Raw genomic sequence first — 23,620 nt, forward strand, 5'->3', positions numbered from 1 at the left:
CATCTGCCTATACCTCTCCTCATCCCCATCTCTCACTGCTTCCTCTTTGCATGGCTACTTCCCTTTTTGCCTTCTAGACTTTCCTAAAATGCCAATCTCTCAACGAACACTTAACTTGACCACCTTATTTAAAACTACAATGTTTCTGCTTGCTTAGGCAGCACATACAGTAAAATTAGAACAATACAGAGAACATTCACATGGCTCCTGCACAAGAAGGACACACAAATTCATAAAGTGTTACATATTTTTGAGAGAGAATTTTAAAGTAAATATGACAAAACATTAACAACATGTGATTCTGGGTCAAGAGCATATTTGTACCATTCTTGTGACTATATATCTTAAATTTTTTAAGACAAAAAAATTGAACTCCCTTTTATCTCTTACCTGCTCTAGTTTTTCTTTCTTGATAACACTCATCAACTTGTAAAACACTATATAATTTACATACTATGGGTTTTTTGTTTTGTTTTGTTTTTGTCTCTTTCCACTAGGCTATAAACTCTCCAAAGGGCATAGATTTTTGTCTGTTTTGCTTCTGGTGTATTCCATGCACCTAGACCAGTGCCCGGTACTATGCACTTGATATTATTTGTTGTATTAAAATTTCAGGAGCTTCCCTGATGGCTCAGTGGTAAAGAATCAGCCAGCCAATGCAGAGGACATGGGTTTGATCCCTGATCTGGGAAGATCCCACATACCTTAGAGCCACTAAGCCCATGGGCCACAACTACTGAGCCTGTGCTCTAGAGCTCAGAGGCCACAACCACTGAAGCCTGCTGTCCTTAACGCCCATGCTCTGCAACAAGAGAAGTCACTGCAATAAGCCCGCACACCGCAGCTAGAGAGTAGTCCCCCACTGTTTGCCACTAGAAAAGCCCGAGCAGCAACAAGAACACTGCAGCACAGCCAAAAAGAAATTAAAAAAAAAAAACTTCAAAGGACAGGGACCATGATTAAACAGTCTAGAGGTAGAATAATTCCTAGAGATGAGACAGTAGAAGATGGGACCACTGGAGTGCATAGCTGAACTAGTGTGAAAATAAAGTTCACCAGCAATATGGCAGTTGAGGAACTAAAAACCTAACATACCAGATTAGCTAAGGTGTGCATTCAAATGTAGAAGTCAGAGTGTAGGTAGACAGAAAGTAAACTAAGTTCAAGTTATAGCAGGGAAAATGACACAGTTTGCAAAGTGATTAAGATTAGAGAGGGGGTAGTTTATTAAATATGGATTAAATATGGCTTCATGTTAGAATATCAAGGTATTAGAAAATTCTAGGCTACATAGTATCAAGCAAATCTTCTGTTCAATTTAAAAACAAGTTCAGGGTTTTCCATGGTGGTCCAGTGGCCAATGCAGGGGGCCCTGGTTCAATCCCTGCTTAGGGATTTAGGTCCCATATGCCACAGCTAAGAGTCTGCATGCCAAATCTAAAGATTCTACATGTTGCAATTAAGACCCAGTACTGCCAAATAAGTAAAATTAAATGTAAACACAAGTTCAGTTAATCTAGGTAACTAAATTTTATAAATTCATCCCAAACAAAAATTGTTAGTGGAAATGGTCCTAATTACTACAGCAATTTGGTTACATGGACACAAATAAATGTAAAAATATTTTAAATAAATCTTGGGTGACCTATGACAAGCAATTTGATTACTCATTCCTCCTCTCCTTCCATCCACTGATAATAGGAAGCAGGTAGTCAAAGATGAGGGAGGAGGACTACAAGCTAGTAACACCAGTGCTTTCCCAAGTACAGAAATAAGCATGTATTAACAGAAATAATTCCAAGTTCCTTATTGGAAATACAAATTGAGCTAAAATAAATTGCTACTTCCCACAAATGGTGAATATGGAAGTCTACTGAACAACTCTGCTCTAAAGTACACAGATCCAGCAAACACAAGTTACCAAAACAAACTCGGGTCCACACGCTGACATGCAGTAAAGCCAATCTACTGACACCAGGCTGTGATGAAGGAAAGTGTAGTGCTCCAAAAGCCTGAAATCCGCAAAAGGTTTCAGCAAACCATTTTTAAAGGCAAGGAAAGGGAGGGGCATCCCAGGGCATGTGATCAGCTGTGCATAATTCTCTGACTGGTTGAAGGTGCGGTAACAGGGTGGTGTCACAGGGGTTAACATTATCAATCCTTAGGCACCTGTAGGCTGTAGGGGCTATGTACTCAAGGTCAACAATTAAGTAGTTAATTTCTTCCAGTTGGTGGGGGTTTTAGCAGCTGTAAAGAATCAAACAGTAAAGATCCTGCCTGCAATGCAGGAGATGTGGATTTGATCCCTGGGTCTGGAAGATCCCCTGGAGAAAGGGATGACTACCCACCCCAGTATTCTTGCCTGGAGAATTCCATGGACACAGGAGAGTCAGAAACGACTGAGCAATTAACACTTTCACTTTAGCCGCTGTAAAACCACTCAGGAAATGGGCATCAGAGACTATTATCTAGGTAACACAGAGGAGCTAAAGCAGAGGATATGACAGAGGGGTCTGTCCTGGGAAGGCCCTACAGGGTCCTGTTCAGTTACACACACGCTCACAAAAACAACAGCACTTTGAATATGAGTTTGAAAAGGCAGTCTATGAAGATGTCACTTACCTACTCAGATACTTTCAGTTATTACCCACAAAATCACATACTCAAATCTTAGAAACTCTTCAGATTTCATCAGAATTTATAAATGTACCTATTCCATATTTTACCATACTTCATAGTTTCATAATAAAGTAGATTCAGCTTTGTGTTTTATCTGAGATAGGTATATTTAAGGATTGTCAGTAAGTTACAAACTAAATTTAATAAATTAACATCACATTTTGTTAATAAAGGAGAAGGCAATGGCACCCCACTCCAGTACTCTTGCCTGGAAAATCCCATGGATGCAGGAGCCTGGTAGGCTGCAGTCCATGGGATCGCTAAGAGTCAAACACGACTGAGCGACTTCACTTTCACTTTTCACTTTCATGCATTGGAGAAGGAAATGGCAACCCACTCCAGTACTCTTGCCTGGAAAATCCCACAGATGGAGTAGCCTGGTGGGCTGCAGTCCGTGGGGTCGCTAAGAGTCAGACATGACTGAGCGACTTCACTTTCACTTTGTTAATAAAATTGAATTATATTCTAAAATGATAAAAGATCAAGTTCAGGAAACTATAAAATTACATATTTTTAAAATAACTGATGGGACTTTAATATTTCCATATCTAATGTCTAATTACTTTAAAAGCAAGGACACTACAATCTTTCATTCTACAGGGAACTGTTTTCAGAAAGACAAAACAACTCCCACTAATGAATGATCTCTTTCTGTCAGGCAGTACACTAGGAAAATTTAGAAAATCTATAATTCTCAAAACAACTCACAAAGATAAGTTATCATTATCCTCACATTAAGGACAAGAAAACTAAGGTTCAGAGATATTTAATCATTTATCACTAGTTAGTAAGTGGTGATATTAAGTCTAGAACTCTGATTGGTCTAATGTAAAGTCTGAATTTTGCTATTATGCAACACTGCCTCTTAAAATCATTCATTCAACAAATAATTGTTAAGTGTCTTTTATGTATTAGGCATTGCAGAGGGTGCCAGGTAAACAAAGATGACTTTGTGCCATTGGAGCCTTACACTCCAGCTAAATCTAAGACGGAAATAAGAGTTATAAACAAATAATTGCAACACAATGCAGTAAGTGCTATGAAAGAAATACATATAACAATACCACACATAAGTGGGAGTGTTGAACCATGTGAGGCAGCAAGCAATCAAAGAAGGCTTCACTTAGAAAAAATGCTTGGAATGCTGTACACCTTATTTAAATACTTGATGTAACTCAAAACTTGAAGAAGAGGGGAGTTTGCTGATGGAAAATCAAGGAAATTCTAGAGAGAAACAGGCCATATTTGCAAAACCATAAAGTTTCAGAGAATCTTAAGCAGTTTAGCATAGCTAAAAAATTAGATGCTTTGTGACAAGTGGTAAAGAAGTAAAAATAGGTCAGGTCAGGGAGGTTTCCTTATGCCATATTAAAAAAGGAGTTTAGGCTTTATTCTGTAAGAAATTGGGAGCCTTTCCTAGAGTTTAACCAAGTCACTACTTTACAAAGATTACCTTGTCAAATTTGGAAGAATGGATGTGGGGACAAGGACAATCTTTTAGAGGGGTACTACAAATAGTCTGGGTAATACATTATATAATCTCTTAGCTTCAGACTCCTACATCTAATTACCTGCCTTGGTCACCTTGGATGTCTCAAAGTGCTGGGCTGCACCCCACAGGCCTATAAGGCCTGCACTTTCCCAGTTTTAAGATAGAAGAAAGAGCCTGGAGTTAGCAACAGAGACAGCAGTTTAATGGATGAGGGCATTTACACATCTGAAAGCAGGGTCCTGGAGAGGTATCCCACCACATGCTGTTAACAGCAGGCAGGACAAGGCAGCAGCCTTTGCTCCCTGGGGTTAGGTGGGGAATTGATGTCTGGTGGGTGTATTAGTTACCTGGGAAACCAGGAGAGAAGCCCACCCTCAAGATCTCTTTGATAAAAGCAATCACTAGTTGGCCAGACGAAATATAAGCAGGAAGGTCAGTCAGGTAAGTAGGCTATAGGTGAAGTATATATATACTCACCTATATATTATACTTACCTATATATAGACTTACCTATATAGGGTATAGGTAAGTGGGTATAGGTGACTGGTGGAGCAGGCAGGGCGCAGAGCACAACAGAACAGCCATCTTGGCTGGTCTGACCACACATACAGACATCTCTAGCCTAAATGTCCAAAACCAAAGTCTTCTATTCTCTACCAAACTGTGTGCTCCCTGACCAACTCTCTCAGTAGTAGTGCGATCATGAAGTTACTCAAACCAGTAAATTGAGTTCATTCTTGATTTTTACTTCTTCTTTAACCACATTAAATTGATTAATTATTAACTATTCCCCAAACATATCACAAATCCATTCATTTCTTTCCACTCTGACAGACATCACCCACCCCAAGCCTGTGTGCAGTACTTCCCAGTAGGACTCTCCTACATTTACCTTAGTATCAGTTCACTTCCTTTATGCACTTCCTGTGATTGAAAATTATTTTCATTTGTTTTCTCTCTCATTAGACTGTCTTTATAAAGTCAAGGACCACAAACTTTTCATCCTGTTTTACTTCAGTACACTAGTATTGGGTTTCCCAGGTGGCACTAGTAGTAAGGAACACACCTGCCAAAGCAGAAGATATATGAGAAATGGGTTCAATCCCTGGGTCAGGAAGATCCCTGGAGGAGGGCAAGGTAAACTATTATTTATCCTTGTATTATTGCTAGGAGAATCCTATGGACAAATAAGCCTGGGAGGCTACAGTCAATAGGGTCGCAAAGAGTTGGACAAGACGGAAGTGACGAAGTAGGCACACACTCACTCTAGCATTGTGGTTCAGTCGCTAAGTTGTGTCTGACTATTTGCGACCCCATGGACAGCAACATGCTAGGCTTCGCTGTTCTTCATCATCTCCTGGAGCTTGTTCAAACTCATGTCAATTTTAAAACTACCATATCTAATATCTGCTATACCAATATGAGTCAGTGGTGCCATATCAATATGTGTCAGTGATACCATCCAACCATCTCCTTCGCTGTCGCCCATTCTCCTCCTGCCTTAAATGTTTCCCAGCATCATTGTTTTTTCTAATGAGTTGGCTCTTCACATCTGGTGGCCAAAGTATTAGAGCTTCAGCATCAGTCCTTCCAATGAATATTCAGGATTGATTTCCTTTAGGAGTGACTGGTTTGATCTCCTTGCAGTTCAAGGGACTCTCAAGAGCCTTCTCCAACACCACAGTTAAAAGGCATTGGTTCTTTGGCGCTCAGACTTCTTTATGGTCCAACTCTCATATCCATACATGACTACTGGAAAAACCATAGCTTTGACTAGATGGACCTTTGTCGGCAAGGTAATGTCTCTGTTTTTCAATATGTTGTCTTGGTTTGCCATAGCTTTTCTTCCAAGCAGCAAGTGTCTTTCAATTTCATGGCTGCAGTTACCATCTGCAGTGATTTGGGAGCCCAAGAAAATAAAGTGTCACTGTTTCCATTGTGTCCCATCTATTTTCCATGAAGTAATCGGACCGGATGCCATGATGTTACTTTTCTGAATGTTGAATTTTAAGCCAGCCTTTTCACTCTCCTCCTTCATTTTCATCAAGAAGCTCTTTAGTTCCTCTTTGCTTGCTGCTATAAGGGTGCTATCATCTGTATATCTGAGGTTATTGATAATTCTCCCTGCAATCTTGATTCCAGCTTGTGCTTCATCCAGCCCTGCATTTCACATGATGTACTCAAATATAAGTTAAATAAGCTAGTGACAATACACAGCCTTGACAAACTCCTATCCCAATTTGGAAGCAGTCCATTGTTCCATGTCTGGTTCCATGTCCGGTCCTGTTGCTTCTTCACCTGCATACAGGTTTCTCAGGAGGCAGCTAAGGTGGTCTGGTATTCCCATCTCTTTACGCATTTTACAGTTTGTTGTGATCCACACAGTCAAAGGCTTTAACATAGTCAGTAAAGCAGATGCTTTTCTAGAATTGTCTTGCTTGTTCTATGATCCAATGGATGTTGGCAATTTGATCTCTGGTTCCTTTGCCTTTTCTAAATCCAGCTAGAACATCTGGAAGTTCTTGGTTCATGTACCGTTGAAGCTGGAGCCTAGCTTGGAGAATTTTCAGCATTACTTTGCTAGCATATGAAATGAGAGCAATTGTGTGGTAGTTTGAGCATCCTTTGGCATTGCCCTTCTTTGGGATTGGAATGAAAACTGAACTTTCCCAATCCTGTGGCCACGGCTGAGTTTTCCAAATTTGCTGGCATACTGAATGCAGCACATTAACAGCATCATCTTCTAGGATTTGAAATAGCTCAGCTGAATTCCATTACCTCCACTAGCTTTGTTCACAGTGATGATTCCAAGGCCCTCATATTGAACAAGAGAATCCGAAAAGCAGTACTTGGATGCAATTTCAAGAATGACAGGATGATCTCTGTTCGTTTCCAAGGAAAACCATACAATATGACAGTGATCCAAGTCTATGCCCCAACCACTAATGCCAAAAAAGCTGAAGTTGAATGGTTCTATGAAGACCTAACAAGACCTTCTATCAGTTCAGTTCAGTTCAGTCGCTCAGTTGTGTCCAACTCTTTGCGATCCCATGAATTGCAGCACGCCAGGCCTCCCTATCCATCACTAACTCCCGGAGTTCACTCAAACTTATATCCATCGAGTCGGTGATGCCATCCAGCCATCTCATCCTCTGTCATCCCCTTCTCCTCCTGCCCCCAATCCCTCCCAGCATCAAAGTCTTTTCCAAGGAGTCAACTCTTTGCATGAGGTGGCCAAAGTATTGGAGTTTCAGCTTCAGCATCAGTCCTTCCAATGAACACCCAAGACTGACCACCTTTAGGGTGAACTGGCAGGATCTCCTTGCAGTGCAAGGGACTCTCAAGAGTCTTCTCCACCACCACAGTTCAAAAGCATCAATTCTTTGGCACTCAGCTTTCTTCACAGTCCAACTCTCACATCCATACATGAGCACTGGAAAACCATAGCCTTGACTAGACAGACCTTTGTTGGCAAAGTAATATCTCTGGTTTTTAATATTCTATCTAGGTTGGTCATAACTTTCCTTCCAAGGAGTAAATATCTTTTAATTTCATGGCTGCAGTCACCATCTGTAGTGATTTTGGAACCCAAAAATTAAAGTGACACTGTTTCCACTGTTTCCCCATCTATTTCCCATGAAGTGATGGGACAGGATGCCATGATCTTCGTTTTCTGAATGTTGAGCTTTAAGCCAACTTTTTCACTCTCCTCTTTCACTTTCATCAAGAGGCTTTTTAGTTCCTCTTCACTTTCTGCCATAAGGGAGGTGTCATCTGTATATCTGAGCTTATTGATATTTCTCCCGGCAATCTTGATTCCAGCTTGTGCTTCTTCTAGCCCAGCATTTCTCATGATGTACTCTGCATATACGTTAAATAAGCAGGGTGACAATATACAGCCTTGACGTACTCCTTTTCCTATTTGGAACCAGTCTGTTGTTCCACGTCCAGTTCTAACTGTTGCTTCCTGACCTGCATATAGGTTTCTCAAGAGTCAGGTCAGGTTGTCTGGTATTCCCATCTTTTTCAGAATTTTCCACAGTTTATTGTGTTCTTCTGTAACTAACACCAAAAAAGATGTCCTTTTCATCAAAGGGGAAGGGAATTCAAAAGTAGGAAGTCAAGAGATACCTGGAGTAACAGACAAGTTTGGCCTTGGAGTACAAAATGAAGCAGGACAAAGGCTAACAGAGTTTTGCTAAGAGAACAAAACTTGGCAAACTTGTTTGGTCATAGCAAACACCCTCTTCCTACAAGAGATGATTCTACACATGGACATCACCAAACGGCCAATACAAAACCAGATTGATTATATTTTTTGCAGCCAAAGGTGGAGAAGCTCTATACAGTCGGCAAAAACAAGACCAGAGTTGACTGTGGCTCAGAACATGAACTCCTTATTGCAAAATTCAGACTTAAATTGAAAAAAGTAGGGAAAATCACTAGGCCACTCAGGTATGACCTAAATCAAATCCCTTAAGATTATACAGTGGAAGTGACAAATAGATTCTAAGCAACAGATCTGATAGACAGAGTGCCTGAAGAACTATGGATGGAAGTTCGTTAACAAGTACAGGAGGCGGTGATCAAAACCATCTCCAAGAAAAAGAAAGGCAAAATGGGTGTCGGAGGACGCCTTACAAAGAGCTGAGAAAAAAGAGAAGCTAACTTATATGCAGAGTACATCATGAGAAATGCTGGGCTGGAAGAAGCACAAGCTGGAATCAAGATTGCCGGGAGAAATATCAATAACCTCAGATATGCAGATGACACCACCCTTATGGCAGAAAGTGAAGAGGAACTAAAAAGCTTCTTGATGAAAGTGAAAGAGGAGAGTGAAAAAGTTGGCTTAAAGCTCAACATTCAGAAAACGAAGATCATGGCATCCTGTCCCATCACTTCATGGGAAATAGATGGGGAAACAGTGGAAACAGGGTCAGACTTTATTTTTGGGGGCTCCAAAATCACTGCAGATGGTGACTGCAGCCATGAAATTAAAAGACGCTTACTCCTTGGAAGGAAAGTTATGACCAACCTAGATAGCACATTCAAAAGCAGAGACATTACTTTGCCAACAAAGGTCCATCTAGTCAAGGCTATGGTTTTTCCAGCATGTATGGATGTGAGAGTTGGACTGTGAAGAAAGCTGAGCGCCAAAGAATTGATGCTTTTGAAGTGTGGTGTTGGAGAAGACTCTTGAGAGTCCCTTGGACTGCAAGGAGATCCAACCAGTCCATCCTAAAGGAGATCAGTCCTGGGTGTTCTTTGGAAGGACTGATGCTAAAGCTGAAATTCTTTGGCCACCTCATGCGAAGAGTTGACTCACTGGAAAAGACTTTGATGCTGGGAGGGATTGGGGGCAGGAGGAGAAGGGGACGACAGAGGATGAGATGGCTGGATGGCATCACTGACTCGATGGATGTGAGTTTGAGTGAAATCTGGGAGTTGGTGATGGACAGGGAGGCCTGGCGTGCTGCAATTCATGGGGATGCAAAGTTGGACACGACTGAGCGACTGAACTGAAATGAACTGAACTGAAAGGCAAAGGCGAAAACGAAAGCTATATCCATCTGAATGCAGAATTCCAAAGAAAAGCAAGGAGAGATAAGAAAACCTTCTGAAGTAAACAATGCAAAGAAATAAAGGAAAACAACCAAATGGGAAAGACTAGAGGTTGCTTCAAGAAAATTAGAGATACTAAGGAACTATTTCATGCCAAGATGGGCAGAATAAAGCACAAAAATGGTATAGACCTAACAGAAGCAGAAGATATTAAGAAGAGGTGGCAAGAACACACAGAAGAACTGTACAAAAAAAAATCTTAAGGACCCGGATAACCACAATTAATGATGTGATCACTCACCTAGAGTCCAACATCCTGGAGTGTGAAGTCAAGGGGGCCTTAGGAAGCATCACTCTAGTATTAGCCCAGGTCAATAAAAATAATATTAACAAAATCCAGAACCCACTAAACACCAGGCATATATTAAATGTTTTACATATATTAAATCATTTTAGGTTAACAATGGCCTGCAATTTCCTTTGTCTCAGTTTTACAGATACGAAAACAATGGCACTGGATAGTTAAGTATTCTGCCAAAGGTCACTGAAGGAGTACAAGGAAGATCTCACAATCAAGCCTTCCCAGCCTGGAGCCCATCTTCTTGACCATTACCTAATACCTTTCATAAGAGATGCTCAATATTTCTTGACCAAATATACAATTGATATAGAGAGTAAAAAAGAAGATGAACACATTAAGGAGATAGGGTGAATGTGAGGTACTCTGAAAAGACACAGTAGAATAAGTAGTTACAAATAGAAATAAAAGCATTCAGAAGTGATCAGATCCTACAGAAAGCCCCTACAAAATATTAGCCTCTGTATAAAAAGTAAGTATATAAGTTTAAAAATTACATGTGCTCTTAAAGTATCACCATTTAGATCTAACTCTAATAAAAACATATTTTAACAAAGCACAGAATGCCCCAATTAACCTTGACTCTACAATGAAAAATTCTGTATTGTTAATATGAAATGAAATATGCCTTTAGGTAGTATTCTACATCTGTAAAAATGTCAAACTTGTATTTTGTTAAAATATAAAAGTACAGATATTGAGACTTCCTTGGCAGTCCAGTGTTTAAGACTCTGCCCTTTATCTCCAGGGTGAAAGGGTTCGGTTCTAAACTGGGAGCTAAGATCCTGCATGCTACACAGTGGAGCCAAAAAATAAAATGTGCAGATATTTGTTTTTAACTTGACAAAATGACACCAAAATCCACCTAATAAAAAGCAAGAAAATGTGAGAACGGCAAGAAAATATCTAAAGTAGTGAAAGCACACCATACCAGATACAAAAACATAAAGTTACAGAAATTAAGAAAATGGGTATGGTACGAGTCAAAGAAAAGACAGAACAATCAAAGAGAAGAGAACCCAAACAAAACCAAGTATATATAAATTGTGAAACTGAAACAGGTGGGAGGAGGGCAGGGCACAACCTTTAAAAGAAGAACATCGTCTGACGATATGACATAAACTTATTGGAACCAAATAGGTTCAAGACAGCACATATTTGACTTCCACTAGACCTTGAGCCTCAGTATATATTCATTGTAACATATCAACAAGCTAAATGATACATACACAGGCACCATGACAGTTCTAACGCTAACCATAAAGGACCAAAAAATGGGCAGTGGCCCAATTCCTAGAAATCCCCACTCCTTCCCCCAAATATTTGGAATACTCTTCCCACTCATTAGCCTATGAAATTACCTGATTTAGAAAAGGAAGAGGGACCAGGGATCAAATTGCTAACATCGGTTAGCTCATAGACAAAGCAAGACAATTCCAGAAAAACATCTACTTCTGCTTCATTGAAAAATATCCATGGTGGCTCAGATGGTAAAGGCGTCTGCTTGCAATACGGGAGACCCGGGTTCAATCCTTGGGTGGGTAAGATCCCCTGGAGAAGGAAATGGCAACCCGCTCCAGTATTCTTGCCTGGAGAATCTTATGGACGGAGGAGCCTCGTAGGCTATATAACCCATGGGGTCACAAAGAGTCGAACACGACTGAGCAATGACTATGCTAAAGCCTTTGTGTAGATTACAAAAAACTGTGTAAAATTCTTATCAAGAGATGGGAATACCAGACCACCTTAGCTGCCTCCTGAGAAACCTGTATGCAGGTCAAGAAGTAACAGAACTGGATATGGAACAACGAACTGGTTCCAAATTGGGAAAGAAGTACGTCCAGGCTGCATATTGTCACCAGCTTATTTAACTTATATTTGAGTACATCATGTGAAATGCAGGGCTGGATGAAGTACAAGCTGGAATCAAGACTGCAGGGAAAAATATGAATAATCTCAGATATGCAGATGACAGCACCCTTATGGCAGAAAGAGAAGAGGAACTAAAGAGCCTCTTGATGAAAGTGAAAGAGGAGAGTAAAACAGCTGGCTTAAACTTCAACATTCAAAAAACAAAGATCACGGCATCGGTCCCGTCACTTCATGGCAAATGGGGAAACAATGGAAACAGTGACAGACTTTTTCTTGGACTCCAAAACCATTGCAGATGGTGACTGTAGCCATGAAATTAAAAGATGCTTGTTCCTTGGAAGAAAAGCTATAACCAGCCTAGACAGCATATTAAAAAGCAGAGACATTACTTTGCCAACAAGGGTCCATCTAGTCAAGGCTATGGTTTTTCCAGTAGTCATGTATGGATGTGAGAGTTGGACTATAAAGAAGGCTGAACGTCAAGAATTGATGCTTTTGAACCGTGGTGTTGGAGAAGACTCCTTGAGAGTCCCTTGGACTGCAAGGAGATCAAACCAGTCATTCCTAAAGGAAATCAACCCTGAATATTCATTGGAAGGACTGATGCTAAAGCTGAATCTCCAATCCTTTGGCTACCTGATGCGAACAGCTGACTCATAAGAAAAAACCCTGATACTGGGAAACATTGAAGGCAGGGAAAGGGGACAAGAGAGGAGGAGATGCATCACTGACTCAATGGGCATGAGTTTGAGCAAGCTTGGGAGATGGTGAAGGACAGGGAAGCCTGGTGTCATGCAGTTTATGGGGTTGCAAAGAGTTGGAGACGAATGAGTGACTGAACAAAACATAAATACAAATAGACTCAAAGGATTAGATCTGGTAGACAGTGACTGAAGAACTAAGGATGGAGGTTTATACCACTGTATAGGAGGTGGTAACCAAAACCATCCAAAAGAAAAAGAAATACAAGAAGTCAAAGTGGTTATCTAAGAAGGCCTTACAAATAGCTGAGAAAAGAAGAGAAGTAAAATGCAAAGGAGAAAGAGAAAGATATACCGAACTGAATGCAGAGTTGCAGGGAACAGTATGGAGAGATAAGAAAAAGTCTTTCTTTTTAAGTGAACAATGAAAAGAAATAGAGGAAAGCAACAGAATGGGAAAGACTGGAAATATCTTCAAGAAAGTTAGAGATAACAGGGGAATACTTCATGCAAAGATGGGCACAATAAAGGACAGAAACAGCAAGGATCTAAGAGAAGCAGAAGAGATTAAGAAGAGGTGGCAAGAATACAGAGAATAACTATACAAAAAAAAAGGTGGTAACAACTCAGATAACCAGACAGTGCGGTCACTCACCTAGAGCCAGACATCCAGGAGTGTGAAGTCAAGTAGGCCTTAGGAAGCATTACTACCAACAAAACTAGTGGAGTAATGGAATATCAGCTGAGCTATTTCAAATCCTAAATGATGATGCTGTGAAAGCACTGCACTCAATATGCCAGCAAATTTGGAAAACTCAGCACTGGCCACAGGACTGGAAAAAGTCAGTTTTCGTTCCAATCCCAAAGAAGGGCAATGTGGAAGAATGTTAAAAATGCATACAACTGCACTCATTTCACACACTAGCAAGGTAATGTTCAAAATCCTTTAAACTAGGCTTCACCAGTATGTGAACCAAGAACTTTCAGATGTACAAGTTGGATTTAGAAAAGGCAAAGGAACCAGAGATCAAATTGCCAGCATCCATTGGATCGCAGAAAAAGCAAGGGAACTCCAGAAAAACATCTACTTCTGATTCATTGACTACACTAAAGTCTTTGACTGAGTGGATCACAATAAACTGTGGAACATTCTTAAAGAAATAGGAATACCAGATCACCTTACCTGACTCCTAGGAAACCTGTATGCAGGACAAGAAGCAACAGTTAGAAATGGACATGGAAAAACAGACTGGTTCAAAATCAGAAAAGGAGTATGTCAAGGCTATATACTGTCACTGTACTTATTTAATTTATATGCAGAGTGCATCATGGGAAATGGAAGGCTAGATGAAGCACAAGCTGGGATCAAGATTGCCTGGGGAAATATCAACAACCTCAGATATGCAGATGTTACCATATATAGAAAGTGAAGAGGAACTAAAGAGCCTGTTGATGAAAATGAAAGAGGAGAGTAAAAAAGCTGGCTTAAAACTCAACATTCAAAAAACTAAGATTATGGTATCCGGTCCCATCACTTTGTGACAAACAGATGCAGGAAAAGTGGAAACAATGGCAGATTTTATTTTCTTGGGCTCCAAAATCACTGCAGTCACAAAATTAAAAGACACTTATTCTCTGGAAGAAAAGCTATGACAAACCTACACAGTGTATTAAAAAGCAGAGACATCACTTTGCTGACAAAGGTCCATATACTCCAAGCTATGGTTTCCAGTAGTCATGAATGGATGTGAGAGTTGGACCATAAACAATGCTGAGTGCCAAAGAAATGATGTTTTCAAATTGTGGTGTTGGAGCAGACTCTTGAGTCCCTTGTGCAGCAAGGAGATCAAAGCAATCAATACTGAAGGTTCATTGGAATGATTGATGCTTAAGCTGAAGACCCAATACTTGGGCCACCTGATGCAAAGAGCTGACTCATTAGAAAACACCCTGATGCTGGCAAAGATTAAGGGCAGGAGGAGAAGGGGTGACAGGATGAGGTTGTTGGATGGCATCACCGATTCAATGGACATGAGTCTGAGCAAACTGTGGAAAATAGTGAAGGACAGGGAAGCGTGGTGTACTGCAGTTTGTGGGGTCCAGAAGTGTCAGCCATGACTTAGCAACTAAACAACATAAAAACTGTCAACCCCACAGACTGCGGCCTCTGTCACCTTTTGAGATGGCCCACACTGCCTATGGACTGTGTTTCTCTCAAAATAAATCCATTTCTTGCCTATGGGTTTCTTTCTCATTCAATGCTTGCTGTGATAAGACATCAAGAACATGAGCTTTACTAATTCCTAAGATTATGTGTGCTCTCAGCTAAAAGTCTGTGGATTCAAGTCCCAGTCTGGGTTTTGGCTACGTCCAAGTCCCAACCCATGGGTTCAACTCCCAATCTGGTTACATGGTTTCAAAATCAAATGTAAAAACAAATAAAAATTGCATATACATATTATGTTTTATTATCTACTTTCTATTCATCATAAAGCTTTTTTAAGTATCACAAATAATCTAGAAACCATAAGGGAAAAGACATAAATTTCAACACTAAAATAATTTATACTATGTCATAGAAGAACAGAATTAAAAAGTCAAAAACATCAAATTCAAAATGAGAGTAAAAGCAAAATACATGATGAGTTAAAAACCTATGAAGTAATTTCTTTAAAATTACTAAGAGTCTATGAAAGATAACAGTCTACTCAAAAGAGATTAAACAACAATGGATAATGTACACATAAAAGATGCTCAACATCAACCAAATTCAACTATATAGAATTAAGTAAATGATGGATCACTTTTTACAATCAGACTGAATAGAATAAAAGATGGGAAACTGGTGCTCTGAAACACTGTTAATAGGAAAGAAAACAGGCATAATCTCTCTGAAAAGCAATTTAGGAATTACAGTTTTGTATTAGTAAATAAATAATTCAAAATCACACTATTCCTAAAAAGTTAGATTTAAGGGATAATCAGGAAAGCATAAAAAAATGATACTCATGATAGCACTGCTTTTAAAAATTAATAGTTGATCCCACTTCTGGGTGTAGCTATATACCCAGAAGTATACATATGTATATACATATATCCAAAAGAACACATATGTCCAAAAGAACTAAACAGAGGATCTTGAAGAGACATTAACATTTACTGAAGCATTATTCACAACAGCCAATAAGTGGAAGCAACATAAATGTTCACCGGCAGATGAATGGATAAATAAAATACTGATTATACAAGCAATGAAATATTAATTCAGCCTTAAAAAAAAAAAGAGAAATCCAGCCATATGCCACGACATGAACGAACCACGACAGCATGATGCTAAGTGAAATAAGCCAATCACAGAAGGACAAATACTTCATGATTTCACTTATATGAGGCATATAAAGTCAAACTCTTGCAAACAGTAAGTAGAATGGTGGTTGCCAAGGGCTGTGAGAGGCAGGAAAAGGAGTCAAGTTGTTCAGTAAGTAAAGAGTTTCAGTTTTGTAAGATGAAAATTTTCCACAGATCTGTTGCATGACAAGGTGCATATACTTAACACTACTGTACTGTACACTTACAAGTGGTTAAAATTGTAAAGTTTATATATTTTTTACAATTAAAAATAGTTAGGAAATGGTTGTTAGAAATATACAATCTAATTCTATATAGCCATCAAAAATGATAATACTGATCTTCAGTCATAGTCACAGACTACTTTTTGAGTCAAGAAAGCTTACAAAAGAGCAAAGTAGTCTCATACTATTCATTCACGTCTGTATCTATTAAGATAGAGATCTGAAAAGATACTCATCAAAATTTAATAGAAGTATCTTTGAGCAATAGGAATATTAATGAGCTTTACTTCCTTTTTTACATTTTCCTGTGTTTTTAAATACAATGAGTATGTATTATGTGATGCCAAAGGAAAACCAAAAGAGGAAGTGACTGCCACTATTGGTTCTAGAATCCTAGGATGAAATTTCACATTTCTCACTATATGCCTGGCACATATTGGGGAATTAATAAATAAGAGGCAGGGTGAGCAGTGGTTAAGAATTCAGGAATGAGACAGAGCTGGATGTGAATCTCAGCTCCAAAGTTTGCTGACCAAGGCCTTAAAGTCTTATTGAGGGTGAGGACAGATAAAGTGGGAGACTGGCATTAACATATGTGCTGTGCTGTGCTGTGCTGTGCTTAGTCGCTCAGTCATGTCTGACTCTTTGCAACCCCATGCACTGTAAGCCCTCCAGGCTCCTCTCTCCATGGAATTTTCCAGGCAGGAATACTGGAGTGGGATGCCATGCCTTCTTCCAGGGGATCTTCCCAACCCGTGAATTGAACCCAGGTCTCCCGCACTGCAGATGGCTTCTTTACCAGCTGAGTGACCTGGGAAGCCCATTGACAAATACACATTACTATACATAAAACAGGTAACTAATAAGGGCCTACTGTATAGCACAGAGAACTCTACTCAATACTCTGTAATGACCTAAAGGGGAAAATATTTACAGTGGATATATGTACATACGTAACTGATTCACCTTGCTGTACAGGAGAAACTAACGCAACATTTGAAATCAACTAATACTCCAATAAAAAAAATTTTTAGTCTTCACTGAGCTCCAATTTCTTCACCGATAAAATGTCACAGAACAATCCTTGCAGATTGCTGAAGGAGACACTCTTGAAAGCACTTAACACCATTCCTGGCTCAGAGGAAATAGTCAATAAAATGAAAACCATCATTATTATTTATTGACTTGATTTATACTGGAAGCACTCATGACAAAAAAAAATCTAAGCATCTATAGAACTTTCTGCTAAATTATAAGAAATCCCCAATTAGCATTAAAAAGACAGAGGCAACACTCTGAAGGACTCAGAACACTGTTTGGCTGAAAAGTGAGATGACATTCCTGTATCTACCAGTATTACACTATAAAATTTATCATCTAGTTGATGTATAAACACCACTCATGAGTCTAGGAAACAAACCTATCAGTGTTTCAAGTGAAAAAAAAAAAAAAAAAGAACCCAGAGAAAATATGCTTAGTTTAGTCCACAGGTAGAATGAAAAAACTAGCAAAACATGACTAATGAAGATCTGACTTAGAGATACAACAAGTAACCCTACCATTAATTTTGTTTGGCTTCTGTCTTCCTCACTACTTTTGGATAAGGAGCCTGTCTTTTTGGCACTGCTATTCCTAAATCTGGCATAGTGCCTGGTTGGCCTGGGTTTAATTGCTCAGTCTAGCAATTAAACTAGACTCTTTGCAACCCCATGCACTGTAGCCCGCCAGGCTCCTCTGTCCATTGGATTCTCCAGGCAAGAATACAAGAGTGGGTAGCCTGTCCCTTCCTTCTCCAGCGGATCTTCCCAGCCCAGGCATGAAACCCAGGTTTCCCGCACTGCAGGCAGATTCTTTACAGTCTGCGCCACCAGGAAGGCAGCATAGTGCCTAACACAATATTAAATTCTCAATAAATATTTACAATATAACTTCTAAGACAAAGTCTCAGCGAAAGAAGAGAGAAAATTGAGTAAGAACTTATCGGAGAAAGTCTGTCAAAATGACGGTGAAAGCCATCAGGTTTGGGGAGGGAGTCCTGTTTTTGGAGGGGTTGGGGGGAAGAACTTGTCTTATACCACCTTCTGCATTTCCTTTGATCAATGAGTTATCCAAGGAACCTCAAAGGGAACGTTCAACGGTAAACACACACACACAACTTAGCACCCGGACAGGGGCACAAACAGGGCCTAGTGTGTTCAACTTTTTAGGCTTTTGGCTCCAACGCCTTTCTGATGATCTGTATTCATCGGGGTACTATAGTTGGCATCCTGTCGACCCTTGTTTAATGTCTGCTTTACTAAAAAAAAAGTAATGCGCTTATTCTCAAGTAGCAATCATGAGCCCTTCTGCAGTTTTTCTTCGAACCAGCCTTCAGTTGGTTTGTAAAAATGGGAAGACTTCGCTCAGAACTTCTGAGTCGCTTCCTTTTAGTCAAAGTGAAGACGTGAAGGTTTTAGAGGCACACTCCCCAAATTTATGCGTGCAATCTAATACTTGGCAAGTCAAAAGACAAGTGAGACTCCGGGAATGACAAGGAGGCTGGAGAACCGCATCTTGGACTTTGGAACTACCCCCATCCCATTTTACCCACTCTTTCTTAAAATGCAATTAAATTCTGTTCAACTTCCTATCACTCACGCAAGAAACTACCAACTACCCCGCCACGCCACTCCCGGACGACCACACCTGGTGTATCCGCTGCAGAATCTCCAACTCCCGCCACGGGTTTGGCCTGTGTCCGTCCCAAAGCGGAAGTGACTTCAAAGGGACAAACTGAAAGTAATAGAATGCAAATAGCAGGAATCTAAAACCCCTACCACGTTGCGAGAAAATACTCTTCCCCGACTCGCTTTTCTAACCCTTCTCGCTCTTCTATTAGGGTGGCGAAAAGGCTTCACCTCAGCCCTGGGGTTATTTCCCAGCCCCAAACTCCAAATCATTCAGAAATATATTCTTTTTCATTGGCCGATGAGGCGGCGTGGGTACCTCCCATGAACTACAATTCCCGTCAGACTCCGCGGGAAGCAAACTGAGGAAAGGATATGGGCGGGGACAAAGCACTTTGGGAGCTGTAGTCGGCTGCAAGCCGAAAAGGGCAATCACCCCGCCTTTTCCCATTGAGGCTGGAGAAACCAGGTGTTGGTCTTAGAGCCCGTTACCGCTGAGAGGAGGAGCCAAATCCTTCAGCAGCATTCCCCACCTCCAACCACATGGAGGACGAGAATTTTCCTTTCCTCCTATAAAACAGTATAAATACTCTTGAGGAAATATAGTTGTCTTTCCAATACATTCAGGTCAGTAAAAATTCCCAGAACTCCCCCAACCTCAGGTTCCAACTCGTGGGAAAAGGTGGCTCTTTCTCGAGTGGGCAAAATGGCTGTCCTCCTAGGTTTATTATTGGTTGTCCTCTGCGTCCTTCAAGGGCGGATACTTATAGCCGATTGGCTCTTTTTCCCTTGAGGGTGGAGAAAGATTTGGCACGGCTCTCCCGCGGCCCGGGAGGAGATGAAGGGGTGGAGAGAAGGCCGTTTGTTGAGGTGTGATTGGATACTCCTCCTGCCACTCCAAGGATGTACATCCTATGATTTGTCGACTGCTCTCAAAGAGAACGAGGAGGCGGGGCTAGTGCGTGGTGGGAAGGGGCGGGATTCTGCCAGCCGCGGCTGCCGCTGGAGCCGGTGTCCGGGCTGGTGATGGGGTTAATTCCCTTTCGTAAGACTCCTACTTGCACCCACCCAGCCCCGCCGTCGCCCCGCCGCGCCGCGCTCCAACCGCCGCCTCCTCCTCCTCAGTAACGCGGGTAAGAGATGCCCTCCCCTCCCCCCCTTCAGCTCCCCGGGAATAACGCGCCTCCCTCCCCTCCCCCGCCCGCCAGCCGGTAGCGCTAACGGAGAAGGAGGCAGTCAGGGGAGAGATGTGGTGTGTGAGAAGGTGGCCTTCCCCGCCGAGCGGTCGACGCTCCAGCCAGGGCCCCGCCGAGGTGCTGCTGCTGCCAGCCCCGCTGGGAGGTCGGGTTCTGAGGGAGCCCCGGCTCGTCTGGCCCGCCGCTGCGCCTGCAGTTGCATCTAGTACCTTGCGCCCACCGCCCCCACCCGGGGGCCATGTGAAAAGCAAACCCCTCGAGGCCTAGCGGAGGAGACGGGGGAAAGGTTCCCGAGTCCCTGCTATGGCTGCTGCTGCTGTTCTTGCACCCCCAGGGACTGGGGAACCAGCCACAGCAGGCCTGCCCGGAGCGGGTGCCTTGCGGGGCTCTGCTCTCCTGGGTGGCTGGCGCCCGTGCTCCAGGATCCTCGGCCCACCCCGCGGCCGCTGCCCCCTGGCCTTGCACCCTGAAAATTTTTAGAAAGGAAATAAGACATTCCGACTGGTTGATGAAATGTTAGTGGTACATTTTGCGTGTGGTAACAGAAAAAGCACAGTGGGAATATTGGAAAGAAAGTTGAATGACTGTCAATGCCACAGACCTCGGGGATCAGATTTACACCCATCAGGGTTGAGCCTTCGGCTCTGCCCCCCAGGTCCCTGTGTGTTTGAAGTTTTTTGTCGTTCTCTTTTTTTTGTTGTTAGGTGCAGAGGAGAGTGCCTCTGTTCTTTGAGCTTGCTTTTATGCAGAAACAAACTGTTGAGGCTCTCAAGGTCCCGTGTATAATTGGGATAGCAGGTCAACTAAGTAAAAGGCGAAGAGGTGTTTGCTCAAATAGGAAGGCTTAGTAAGTAGCAGATGGTTTTTATAATATGATTTTCCAGAGTAGAAAAAAAAGTGTGTGTGTGTGTATATATGGTTATATGTATATGAATATATATGCATGTATATGTAAGTATATATATCTCTCGAGATTATGGTTTGCATAACTGTAATCTGAAGAAACTGCTTTTAGCCTAAATGTCATTGATTACAAGAACTTTTGAATAACAAAAAGATGGTTCAAGTCGAACTCTGCAGCCCACCTACTTGTAATATTTGAAACAGTAAACTCTGTGCCATGTTTTAGTAGGATACCAGTATGACTAGGTTAATTGGACACACGACTTGACAAAATTTGGTACATTTGGCCGTACTTGAGAGGGATTTCTTTTTCCTCACATGTTGATTGAGTGCTCATCTTTTCAGTCCTTGCTTTTTTGTCTGGGTGAATATGTCCTTAAATACTGGATTCTGTAGTTTTTTGTGGACATGTTTGTAATCACAGGTGAAACCGTAGGCCCACTTCTGAGGCTTACTTGGAACCAGCATAAACTAGGGTTCTGAAGAAATACTTGAGTTTTGACTGTGTTGGACCATTTTCTTCAGGATCTGAGAAGACTATACTGGCTTAATGATCTTCCATAATCCATAACTAATATACCTAGGTATAGAATTGACTTGTATTCATAGATTCAGTATCTGAAAGAAATTTGGTTGTGTGTTAGAATTAAGAAATGAACCATGTAACCCTGAAAGGTAAGTTCGCTCAGCTCCCCACAAAAAGTACCCAGAGCATACATTACTCAGCCCAGCATTTTCTAAAACTTGTTGGTTAATTGATAAATATATAATGCTTTCAGATCTCATGTGCCTTATGTACAGAAAGGGCCGATGAAAATATAGGCAGCTTCTTCTGTATTCTCTTACTAGCTACAGGACCCCTCTATGACCCTCATAGTTTCCTCATCTATAAAATGGGAATAGTTATGCTCAGCTCAAAGAGTTGTGAAGATTTTAGAGATGAAGTATTTAAAACCCCTAGTCACCTAACACTTAGTATGTATGTTAAACATTAACTGTTGTTACCGACAGGCATATTGAAAGAATGAGTTGGTTTCTCAAATGCCTATGGGTGTTGTTGGAGCCTCAGGACATGTTCTATTAGTGAGGAGTTCTGTGGAGGTTTTCATTTATATTGTAACTTAAAGTACAATTTTTAATTAGCCATTTTCAAAGTGGAAGATGTGAGAAATTGGTTATCAGGCACAGAAGAGTTATTATTTTATAGATGATTTTTTGATTTTGCATTAAAGTGTAGGTGTTGAGTTTCAAATGGATTATCTGGAGTAAAAGTATGTGTCAGGTTATTTAAGTGATAAATAATTATAATACCTCTAAAGTGTTATTGAGCTGTTATGTTTTCAAGATCAAGTTTATGTACTCGCTATCCATATTCACCCGGGGCAGGCAGCTATTGAACTTTTTATAGTGTTAGTAAGATTAAGTGAGGTATTTGAATTTGTTATGGCCATAGATTGACTACTGTTTTGTTGCTGCTTTGAATTCTCATTATTTATCAGTTCTTAAGTGTTTCTTTTCTGTGTAACAACATTCCAGACACACTGTTCCTTTCTCCTCCCAGGAACTTTTGAAAATGTACTGGGTCTTCACACATAATGGTGTCCTTGGAGTGTGTACAGTGAGACAAATTTAAGGTTAGCTTGAAAACAGTTTTTTTATGGAGTCTTCTGACAGTAGTGTCTGGCCAGGGTTCAGGGCAGCTCTACCTGATGCTGAATACGAGCTGAAGTATATAGTGTGACACGCCTGCCAGGTTATTGAACCCATACTGTTGGGTCCTCCTTTGAGGGACCTTACATGGCGGCAGCAGTAGAAAATATTCTAAAATTGAAATAAGCTTTTAAAAATACTATGCATAAGACAAGAATTGTTGAGTAACGAAAGATTCTCTAGTACTAGCACTTTAGAATACCTAATTATACCTATTTCAGTTAATGTTAAGTTCTAATTCCTCAAAAATAAAGAAGTACTAAGAGTTGATAGCAGGTTTTGTGGGTGTTTTTCCATTCTTGAAAATGTTACAGTAATAAACACTTTAAGACTGATGGGTTTATATTATATTGTTGCTGCTTGGATTAGAAAATCTCACAATTACCACTTTCATGGTCTATTATAAATATGTTCAGTAGTCCGTACGTCAAAAGAGGTGTGGTTACAAATGGTAGCGAACTTTTCAGATAGCACTTGCTGCTCCAAACCACAGAATCAGTACACTGTTTAGTCATATCCACATACAATGATGATACCTTACTGCTTATCACTTAAGATAAATAAACTAAGATGGTTATCATAAAGAGAAGGGAGTGTGTCCATTCTTCTCAGAATAATAGTCTTTTTCTAAAAAAGTAAAATCTTCCACTTGATCCATGTGAATTCTGATAATGTGTACTAATATTACAGACATGGGCAAAGAAATAATAAAATCAAACAATTTTATTAAGTTAACTTTGCTTTCCAAATAAGTATATGTTATATAATTAAACAGATTTGCTTATACCTGGTAAGCATGTGTATTTTTTTCAGGATTTATTTCAATTAGTTATTGACTGATGGTTGAACTAAGAGATGAGTTATTTAATCCTGGCTCAAGACTAGTTCTTTACCTTATTTTCCAAAAAT

General features: G+C 40.6%; 1 protein-coding gene and 1 non-coding gene across 3 annotated transcripts in view; one reads left to right on the forward strand and one right to left on the reverse strand.

Moving 5' to 3' along the window:
• The window catches only part of ZRANB3 (zinc finger RANBP2-type containing 3), a 301,075-nt gene extending 281,928 nt beyond the window's left edge, over window positions 1-19,147 (reverse strand). For both annotated transcript variants that reach the window (XM_070389710.1, XM_070389696.1), the window contains exon 1: window positions 18,922-19,147. The gene's annotated coding sequence lies outside the window, so the exon portion shown is untranslated. The remainder of the gene's footprint in view (window positions 1-18,921) is intronic.
• On the forward strand, window positions 150-252 carry LOC138984944 (U6 spliceosomal RNA). Its single transcript, XR_011462195.1, has one exon. It is a non-coding gene; the product is annotated as a U6 spliceosomal RNA (small nuclear RNA).
• Window positions 19,148-23,620: the final 4,473 nt, after the last annotated feature.

This window comes from Bos mutus, chromosome 2 (assembly GCF_027580195.1).
Source record: "Bos mutus isolate GX-2022 chromosome 2, NWIPB_WYAK_1.1, whole genome shotgun sequence".
Lineage (NCBI taxonomy): Eukaryota > Metazoa > Chordata > Mammalia > Artiodactyla > Bovidae > Bos > Bos mutus.